Here is an 11,372-nt window from a genome sequence, read left to right on the forward strand (position 1 = left end):
TTCTGACAATTCTGCTATTATAGCTGTTCCTTTATCAATAGCTCACTCCATTCAAATAGCTGAATGACAGTTACATCACCAGCATGTAACCTTGTTAAACACTTGAGTGCACATCTATACAAATAGATGTATCTTTGGAGTTGCTCATGATTTTTTAGTACATTATGAAAACAAACAGGTTTTCTAATCTCCAGGTACCCCAACTAAAATGAAAAAATAGTAATTTATTAGAAGCACTATAACATCCAAATGAAGTATGGATTAGAAACAGAGAAACTCATTCTGAAGGTAACACTTTTAAAGCAAAAGAGAATTTCTTTTTTTTTTTTTTTTTCAGGCTTAATTCACTTTATTTTTCTTGTATAAAAACCCTATGTTGTAGCCACAGCTGGAGCCTGGGTCCGCTGTACGGAGACTCTGGTGTGGGTCTTGACAAGGTGGTCAGTGAATTCCTGATAGGGAGACTTGGTAAACACAGTCTCCTTCCAGAGGTCAGGGGTCAGGTAGCTGTAGGTCTTAGAGATGGCATCGAAGGTGGCCTTAGCGAAGTTGCCCAGGGTGGCAGTGCAGCCCCGGGCTGAGGTGTAGCAGTCATCAATACCAGCCATCATGAGCAGCTTCTTGGGCACAGGCGCTGAGACGATGCCAGTGCCCCTGGGTGCAGGGATGAGGCGCACGAGCACAGAGCCGCAGCGGCCTGTCACCTTGCAAGGGACGGTGTGGGGCTTGCCGATCTTGTTCCCCCAGTAGCCTCTGTGCACCGGGACAATGGAGAGTTTGGCCAGGATGATGGCCCCACGGATGGCAGTGGCCACCTCCTTGGAGCACTTAACACCCAGGCCAACGTGGCCATTGTAGTCCCCGATAGCAACAAACGCCTTAAACCTGGTGCGCTGGCCAGCACGGGTCTGCTTCTGCACCGGCATAATCTTCAAAACCTCGTCTTTGAGAGAAGCCCCCAAGAAAAAGTCAATGATCTCAGATTCCTTTTTTTTTTTTTTTTTTTTTTTTGAGACGGAGTCTCACTCTGTAGCCCAGGCTGGAGTGCAGTGGCCGGATCTCAGCTCACTGCAAGCTCCGCCTCCCGGGTTCACGCCATTCTCCGGCCTCAGCCTCCCAAGTAGCTGGGACTACAGGCGCCCGCCACCTCGCCCGGCTAGTTTTTTTTTGTATTTTTTTAGTAGAGACGGGGTTTCACCGTGTTAGCCAGGATGGTCTCGATCTCCTGACCTCGTGATCCGCCCGTCTCGGCCTCCCAAAGTGCTGGGATTACAGGCTTGAGCCACCGCGCCCGGCCGGTATGTTAGGTTTATAGTTGGATTAAAGTTTTCCCTTGCTAAAAGGTGAAAAGATAGATAGATAGATAGATAGATAGATAGATAGATAGATAGATAGATAGATAGATAGATAGATAATAGAGATAGATAGATAGATAGATGATAGATAGATAGATAGATAGATAATAGATTGATAGATATTGTTTTTCCCACCTGCATTACTCTCTAGTGATAGAGTACATATATTACTCTCTAGTAATAGAACATCTCATTTTACAGGTGGAAATACTTAAGAAACTGTGTAAAGTACTCCCATTAAAACAAAAACTTCCTTGCTCACATTTATCCACTCACTAAGTTTTGGCAAAATAGAATGGGCCAATGATCTCTCATAGTACTCAGAAGAGTTTAATCTCCCCTGACCTAAAATCTAACTATCAGCTGTAACCATAAGGCAATAGTCATATCATCTCAAAATCTTCACGGGCTCTTCCCTTGAAACAATTCCGGGAAGGCCCATGAGACTGTGATGACTCCTCCTCTATTGGATTCCACCTTGTAAACACTTCAAGCTTGTCAAATATTGTCCAAAATGACATCATATGCCCAACTGATATGCAAGTTGCATTTTCAATGAGAATATTACCAGATATACCCTTACATGATTTGTAGTCAGGAGACTGGAGATGCTGCAAGAGAAACCAATGAAAGTCAGCCTTAGAAATGCACTAGATGGGCAGGACAAGGTGGGAGGATCACTTGAGGCCAAGAGTTCAAGACCAGCCTGGACAACATAGCTACACCCTGTCCCTACAAAAAACTGTAAAAATTAGCTAGGCATGATGGTGTGTACTGTAGTCTCAGCTACTCAGGAGGCTGAGGCAGAGGATTGCTAGAGCCCAGGAGTTCAAGACTGCAGTGAGCTATGATCACACCACTGCACTCCACCCTATGCAACAGAATGAGACCCTGTCGAAGAAGAAGAAGAAGGAGAAGGAGAAGGAGAAGGAGAAGGAGAAGGAGAGGAGGAGGAGGAGGAGGAGGAGGAGGAGGAGGAGGAGGAGGAGGAGGAGGAAGAGGAAGAAGAAACACACTAGAAAAGACAATTTCAGGTCCTTTTAACTACAAGCACTACATTTGAACTCCAGGGTGTGTAGCCATGGGTACATGTAAGCCAGTGTCAGTGTGTTAAGTATCCTACCACTGAACCATCTCTCCAGTCCCACTAGAGACTTAACTCTGAGAGTCATCAAAAAGGACTGCATAAGCAAATACTTCCTGAAGTGGACAGCCCTCTCCAAAGACCTTCTAGTTAAGATCCAGAATCAGGGCAACAGACCCTTATTTTATTATTTGACTCCTCTTTTTCCCTTTATTGTTTTTATTTTGTGGTATCTCAAGATACTAGATTGTTAAAATTGTCACCCTACTCTTTTTTTTTTTTTTTCATTTTTTTAACACTTTCATTTTCCAGAAACTCTGTGAATTCTCCTTTCTCAAACAACTGCAACAACAGCCAATCTTTTCAGCTGCTGGATTTCTCATCCAGCCCCAGATGTTCTAGTAAGACTCTTATACCCATGCCTATAGGACTAAATGGTACCAGATTTCACCCTAAGACTGACCACGTCATTCCCTTGTATCTTCAATACAGAAATATTAACCTTGAGACATCTATATGCCTTAACTTGACACTAGGTCATTAACAATTAACTGCTGTTTCTGATATTTCCAAGAACTTGCAACAAGAATATGATAGGCATGAGACTAATGATGCAAACTATAGTCCAATTATTTTACCACAAATCTAAACAGAAACTATATAAATGATTTATTTAACTCTAGGATGTTTTCGTCAACAAACAGATCTATTAAATTCAGACAATAAGTGGTACCTACCATAAACAACACATATATGCCTTCTCAATGTGCACTTCTGGGACTTTCTTTGGGTGTAATAAAATGGATTTTCTATGCTCGCTGCATTAATATATGCTGTACACTTTCGGTATATTCATTCAGCCTTTCCAAGCATTCAAAACAGAACCTCCCAGTCATCTTATTTTATTAATATTTTGACATGTTACCTTACCAGGAGGTATCCATGATACTGTATTTTACTGATTTGTGCAGGGATTTATATTCTGAACAGGAGTTCCTGAAATAGATCATGTTATCCACAATTTATGTCAGACTTTGGCTCAAATAGCAAATGAAATAGCTCAAGCATTAGAAGCAGAACATGTAAGCATAAATCTATCAGATAGGATTTTTATTTGCTCACCAGCCAAGCTGGAGTCTTAGAATTTTTATTTGCTCACAAGCCAAGGTGAAGTCGGGGCAATGGGTAACACATTTTATTATGTCTGGATAAATACTTCAGCAGAAATGGGGCAATAAATCAAGGAATGAACGAAAAGGCCACTTGCTTATCTAATATTGGCCAAACTAATCCTTTGGCAAGTTTGACAAAGCCCAAATTACTCTCCTGGTTGGGCTTTGGGAAACTAAAACATTGGACATGAAGTGAGTTTCGATATTTATTATTATTATTGCCCTTAGGCTTTTTGCCTTCCTCCACCGTCTAACTCCAACTGCCTAAATGTGGCTGCACAGCCAGGATCTCAAAACAACAGTTAACCCATGATCAGAGTCAAAAGGAACCTGAAACCTTCATAGTCAGCCCAGCTTGGTTGCTGAGTGACTGAGGCAGTAGTTGAGAAATTCTGGAAGGGAGCTGGTGCCCAACTGACATAGCTGAGATGGAGGTGTTAACTAAAGACAGTGACAGCCGAAACACAGAGACAGCCTGTCACACATTGCCTAGAGCTAAACTTCCGAGGCCTTATGTGGAACCCATAAACAACCGAATTTGTTTTATTTGAGGACCCAGTCTGCTGTCCAAGGGCAGAACAGCCCACCTGGCCCCTTGCTGGTCACCAGTTCGCCCAGCAAGAGGAAAGCAGGGTTCACCATTTTCAAATATGCCTGTGGTTTTCCTCCTTACCTCTCTCTTCTTCTTCCTTGTAGATAAATCCTTTGTTAGATGAAATCAATCTGTTGTTAGTATTTTGTATTCAAGTAAGTTAGCATGATAATAACTAACAATATGCCTTTGAGTTATTCTTTGATACATGCCACCTAACCTCAATGAGCCTCAGTTTACTCATCTTGTGAAATGGGAATGCACGGTACACATCTAGAGAGAATTAAGTGAAATCAGGAAAGTGACAGTGCCTAGCACTGGATCTGGCACATATGCAGAAAAGTTGCCTGCCCAGATGGAGTTAATGAGGAAGGTGTTCAATCAAGCAGTCAACAAGCACTACAGGCAGGTAAGTGCCTAAGTGGAATGCTTAGTGAAATCCTAATCAATCAATTAACCATCATGTGTGTTTTCAGTTCCTCGCTCCGGGGAAGATATGAAAGGACAGACAAGATCCCTTCCTTTAAGGAAACAGAAGATGAGTCAGAGAGATAAAATACACGCATGGCACAATATGTCAAGAACATGGCTATGGTGGGACTTCACAATTTGAAAAAACTGCAGAAGGACAAAGGAGGGTGAGGACGCTTAATGTAAGAGTGCATGAAGGTAAGGAGGAGCAGAGTCAGGCCCACCAGGTAATCAGAACCCTCCATCTCAGCTCCCTTCTGGTGCCCCAACAGAGTTCTTCAGCACATGTTATAGGCAATACCCTAGAGCAAGCTTGTTCAGCCTATGGCCTTCATGACGCATGTGGCCCAGGACGGCTTTGAATTCGGCCCAACACAAATTCGTCTTAAAACTGTCTTAAAACATTATGAGATTTTTTTTCAATTTTTTTCTAGCTCATCAGCTACTGTTAGTGTTACTGTATTTTAGGTGTGGCCCAAGACAATTCTTCTTCTTCCAATGTGGCCCAGGGAAACCAAAAGATCGGACACCCTCACCCCTGCCCCAGATTGAAATCTTGAGTTATATAAATTATCTGTTCCTCAGTTTCCTCATCTATAAAATAGAAATAACAATACCTACTTCCAAGAGTTGTGTGCTTTAAATGTGATAATGGGTGAAAAGCACTTAGCACAGAGCCAATACAAAGCAGGCAATATATAATAGTTATTATTATTTCCGTTTTTGTCTTTCTAGTCTCTGTTCTCTCACATCCTCTCTTCCAACTATGTTAGAAAATACCGCTTTGCTCCCAGTTTCACAGATTCCTTGCTCTTTCTGGCTTCTACCTTTGTTTGTGCTGAATGTACTACAGCTCGTTCCCTCCACCTTTGCCCTCCGAACCCACACAGAACACATCAACCTGCCACTGCCGTTTCCAGTTTTCAAGGTCTAGATTAAATCTGCAAAGACTTCCCAGATTAATTTGCTCACCACTCTATTGCAAGGTTTTTACCTTTTATAGCACTCTTCACAGACAGCATTGCATTATAATTGCTTTTGTAGGCAAAAGCCTCTAATTGGCTTCTGAGGCAAGCATACCGCTTTATTAACCTTTGCTTTCCCTACAGCCAGTCTAAACAAGGTACATAGTAGGCTAGTTAGAACCAAAAGCCAGAAATTCTTCATTTGGGTTCTCCAGGATAAAGGACAATTAGCAACCCCTGCTTCTAGAGCCCACCAGGATTCTGCATTGTATGCATGGGTAGGCTATAGGAGGAACTGATCCAGGAATCAGAACCAACAATCTGAAAATATGTGTGAATTGTGCATCCTTACAGCATTTTGAACAACAAACACTTTTGGCGCTGAAACCCCTAATGATGATAATTCATAATTACTGGATTGTATGTGTGCTGGTGTGTGTCCATGCATGCCCATGTGTGTGCAAGTCCAAATGCCAAATCTCTGTATTGTGTGGCTTCCTGCTTGTTTTTCAGGGTTGCAAAACCCACTAACCAGAGCATATTCAGCTTTAGCCTTGGCTTATATGAGAGCTTTTGCTGTGTTGAAATCTAAGGCAAGTATTTTTTAACAAAAGTAAAGTGTGCCCTTTGGGTGAATTGAATTCGATCTCACAGTGAAAGATTGCATTTGTCAGTTTTGATGTACTGTTTCTTTAAATATCACATCTTCTTTTACATGTTTATTAGCTTCATTAAAGATATCTGTCTTTTTCCTGACATGTCTATCTTTTCCACATCCCTAAAGGCAGAGAAAGACTCAGGAGCCTTCAGAGCTCCCCGTAGAGTCCCCCTTCCTCTCTGCTCAGTCCTACCAGCTACTGCCCTGCCATTGGCTGCATCTTCTAAAAGATCAAAAAACAAATCAGCAACCCTTCACCAGCTTTTGCTGTGGAGTTTACAAAAGCATATATTAAATCTAACTTTGGTTATGGTGTTCAAGCAGCAGTGAATGGCTTATCCTGCTGACAAATGCACTCCATTAGACTTTACCCTTACCTTGGGCCCTGGGAAAGATAAACCGAATAATCCAAAAGATGCCCATGCAGTTGCAGGAACCTGGAGCCATCTGGTCAGGACAGAAATAAGTCAGGAATGAAACTTGAATGAATCTCCAGGGGACTCTGGGACTGAATTAACATTAATCACATTGAAGAGCAGAGGAAACTGGCAGCAGAGACCACTGAAATGACTTTAATTAACACACAGGGAGCAAAGGGCTTTTAAAATGAAATGCCTTGTATTGGAGCTAAAGCCCAGACAATAATGTGAAAGTCCCCCAGCTTGATAAAGGTACATCACAGCATGTATTGATTGGCAGATAAGCTCTGGCCTGGTACAGAAACACAACACAACAAAACAGAAATGTCATTTAATTGTCATTTAAACCACAGAGCTCAACTGATCAGAACTATCCAGCTGCCTTTTGTTAAGAAAGCAGTACACCTCTCAGAATTCTGTGTGAGCTTGCATTTTTATATATGCATAGAGTTCCAGATATAGCAAATCACAATTATGCAATATTTGAAACATACAGTCATGCATCTTATAAGGACATTTCAGTCAATAATGCACCACATATATGACAGCAGTCCCATAAGATGATAATAGAGCTAAAAATTCCTATAACCTAGTGACATCATTATGGAAATTCCTATCGCCCAGTGATGTCATAGCCATAATGACATCATAGTACAACTCATTACCTTGTCTATGTTTGGATATGTTTAGATACACAAATACTTAGCATTGTGGGACAAATGCCTACAGTATTGAGTACAGTAACATACTGTACAGGTTTGTAGCCTAGGAGCAATAGGCTATACCATATAGCCTATAGGTGTGTAGTAGGCTAGACCATCTAGGTTTGTATAAGTATACTCCATGATGTTCACACAATGATGAAGTCACCTAACAATGCATTTCTCAGAACATATCTGTATTAGTCCATTCTCACACTGCTATAAATAACTACCTAAAACTGGGTAATTTATCAAGAAAAGCGGTTTGGCTGGGCGTGGTGGCTCACACCTGTAATCCCAGCACTTTGGGAGGCTGAGGTGGGTGGATCACAAGGTCAGGAATTTGAGACAAGCCTGACCAACATGGTGAAATCCTGTGTCTACAAAAAATACAAAAATTAGCTGGGCGTGGTGGCATGTGCCTGTAAACCCAGCTACTCAGGAGGCTGAAGCAGGAGAATTGCTTGAACCTGGGAGGCGGAGGTTGCAGTGAGCCAAGATTGGGCCACTGCACTCCAGCCTGGGCGACAGAGCAAGACTCCGCCTCAAAAAAAAAAAAAGGTTTAATTGACTCACATTTCTGCAGGCTATACAGGAAGCATGACTAGGAGGCCTCAGGAAACTTACAATCATGGCAGAAGGTGAAGGGGAAGGAAGCACCTCCTTCACGTGGTGGCAGGAGAGAGAGAGAGCAAAGCGGGAAGTGCAACACACTTTTAAACCATCAGATCTCGTGAGAACTCACTCACTGTTACAAGAACAGCAAGGGGGAAATCCACTCCCATGATTCAATCACCTCCCACCAGGCCCCTCCTCCAACACATGGGGATTACAATTCCACATGAGATTTGGGGGAGGACACAGAGCCAAACTGTATCAATATCCCTGTGGTTAAGTGATGCACGACTATAGTTATACTAAAAAATTGTTTGCTGTTTATCTGAAATTCTAATTTAACTGGGTCTCCTATCCTTTATTTGGCAACCTTACTGTGGAAATAAATGAAGACCACCCAAATGAGAACAAACAGAGGCTATTTATTCAGAGCTTGCTACAGAAGGAAAGTCAGCCACCATCATTTGTGGTTGGCAGAGATTCAAAGGCAGGCAGGGGAGTGGGAAAGAGCTTCAGGTGTGCCCTGGTTGGAGGTTATTGTTGGGCTAACTAAGAGTTGGACATGTTATATGATTGGTCTGGGGAGCAGATTTGGCTTTCTCCAGTCAGATGTAAGTTGGAAGCTGGGGCCAAAAAATAGGGCAGTTGTTGATGAAGATCTGACTGTTCTGGGCCAGCTGCTGCAGAGATTGTGGTCTGAATTTCCAAGATAGCTGTTGCAGAGGTGGTAGTTTAACCTGCTATAAAGGTTGCAGCACAGGTGATGGTTGGGCAAAGGACCTGAATAGACATTTCTCCAAAGAAGATATACAAATGGTCAGCAAGCACAGGAAAAGATGCTTGACATTGTTCGTTATTGGGTAAATGCAAATCAAAATCACAACGTGATACTACTTCAAACCCACTAGGATGGCTATAATAAAAAAGATGGAAAATAACAAGTGTTGCTGAGGAGGAAGAGAAAGAAGAACCTTCACACATTGCTTGTGGGAATGTAAAACGGGGAAGCTACTGTAGGAAATAGTTTGGCACTTTAAGTTAAACATAGAATTACTCTATGATCCAGCAATTCCACTCCTAGCTGTATACCCAAGAGAAATGAAAACATATGTCTACAGAAAAACTTGCACACAAATATACACAGCAACATTATATACAGTGACCAAAAAAGTAGAAAGATGCTAAATGTCCATCAGCTGATGAATTGGTAAACAAAATGTGGTACATCAATATAATAGAGTATTATTCAGCAATAATAAACAATGAAATACTAATACATGGTACAATGTGGTTGAACCTTGAAAACATTATACAAAGTGAAAGAAGCCAGACACAAAAGGCTACATATTGTATAATTCCATTTACGTGAAATGTCCAGAATAGGAAAATCCATAAAGACAGAAAATAGAGTTTCTTTTAGGGGTGAGGAAAATGTTCTGGAATTAGTACTAACGGTTGCACAACTTTTGTGAATATACTAAGAAGTACTGAATGGTATACTTAAAAAAAAATACTGATTTTCTTTAGGGGTACATTTTCTAGTCACCACTTTTAATAAGTAAGGTATGTCTTCTAACTTTTGCAGTCCTCCTAAATGTACACTCCCGGGCAGCTGTACATAATGGACCTGCTTTTGGTCTCTTGTTATTGTCTTATGTTCTACAGACACAGCTTCAGTGTCTTCTATCTCAGTCTGTTTGTTATGACTGGCAAATGCTGATAGAGACCCACATAGAGGACTTTAAAGGTTATCCAGGCCACTTTATAAAATAGACTAGTTCAGGTGATATAGTAAGGACTACAAAACACGCTAAGGGTTTAGGAAGATTTTAAAATAGTTATAGTTTTTTTCTCCCTTTCCTTCTGCATTTATTCTCTCTATAGACTTAGAAAAGATGATTGTCATGGCCTCTGATTAGTTTTAATCATCTGGGGAAACCCTGAAAGGCCTTAAATTGCAGCTCTAATGTCCCTTTAGCTGTCTCTGCTTCAACATCTACAACTATTTTGCTTATATTTGATTTACCTCAAGCAGGGTCTTCCAAATGTGTCTGATCAACCCATCTCCAACAAGCTGGTTGACTTTAAGATGGTAAAAGCTTTATATCTTACCTTTCTCACTGCTCTGAACACTTTGTCAAAGGCCTATTGGTATTATATGTTCTAAACTAGCCATCCTCAACACCAGATACAAATTTAAATAACCCGAGAAATACTTTTTAAATGCTCATAAATAAATGACTAAGCCCCAGACCCAGCTTAATTGTCCTGGGGTGGAGCCTGATAATCGATATCTTTGTGTGTTTGTTTTGTTTTATTTTGTTTTGTTTTTTCTGGAGACAGAGTCTCACTCTGTCACCAAGGCTACAGTGCAATGGCACAATCTCGGCTCACTGCAACCTCTGCCTCCCAGGTTCAAGCAATTCTCCTGCCTCAGCCTCCTGAGTAGCTGGGACTACAGGCACTTGCCATCATGTCCAGCTAATTTTTGGTTTTTCTTTTGTTTGTTTGTTTATTTTTGAGACGGAGTCTTGCTCTGTTGCCCAGGCTGGAGTGCACTGGTGCGATCTCGGCTCACTGCAAGCTCCGCCTCCTGTGTTCATGCCATTCTCCTGCCTCATCCTCCCAAGTAGCTGGGACTACAGGTGCCCGCCACCATGCCTGGCTAATTTTTCGTATTTTTAGTAGAGATGGGATTTCACCGTGTTAGCCAGGATTGTCTCGATCTCCTGACCTTGTGATCCACCCACCACAGCTTCCCAAAGTGCTGGGATTACAGGCATGAGCCACCATGCCTGGCTTAATTTTTGACTTTTTGTAGAGATGGGGTTTCACCATGTTGGCCAGGCTGGCCTTGAACTCCTGACCTCAGATGATCTGCCTGCCTCGGCCACCCAAAGTGCAGGGATAACAAGTGTGAGCCACTGTGCCCAGCCAAAAATCAGTATTTTTTAAATGTTCTACTAGGCAATTCCAATGGGCAACTAGGGTTGATGAAAACTGCACCAAAAACACAGCTATTAGAATGATCAAAATCCAGATCACTGACAACAACAAATGCTGGGGAGGATGTGGCGCAACAGGAACTCTCATTCATTGCTGGTGGGAATGTAAAATGGTAAAGCCAATTTGAAAGGCAGTTTGGCAGTATTTCTTACAAAACTAAACAAACTCTTACTATTAAGTCCAGTAGTTATATTTCTTGGTATCCACCCAAAGGAGCTGAAAACTTGTGTCTGGACATGGATGTTTATAGCTTTTTTAAAACAGCATCTTTAAAGGCTTTCCAGATAATCTTAACATCTCTGGTGTCAGTTGTTTGTCTTTCTCCATTTGAGAT

General features: G+C 41.7%; 1 pseudogene; it reads right to left on the bottom strand.

Annotated features, from left to right (window-relative positions):
- Positions 1 to 356: 356 nt before the first annotated feature.
- On the bottom strand, positions 357 to 985 carry LOC139360601 (small ribosomal subunit protein uS5 pseudogene; annotated as a pseudogene).
- Between the last annotated feature and the right edge of the window lie 10,387 nt (positions 986 to 11,372).

Source organism: Macaca nemestrina, chromosome X (genome assembly GCF_043159975.1).
Source record: "Macaca nemestrina isolate mMacNem1 chromosome X, mMacNem.hap1, whole genome shotgun sequence".
Lineage (NCBI taxonomy): Eukaryota > Metazoa > Chordata > Mammalia > Primates > Cercopithecidae > Macaca > Macaca nemestrina.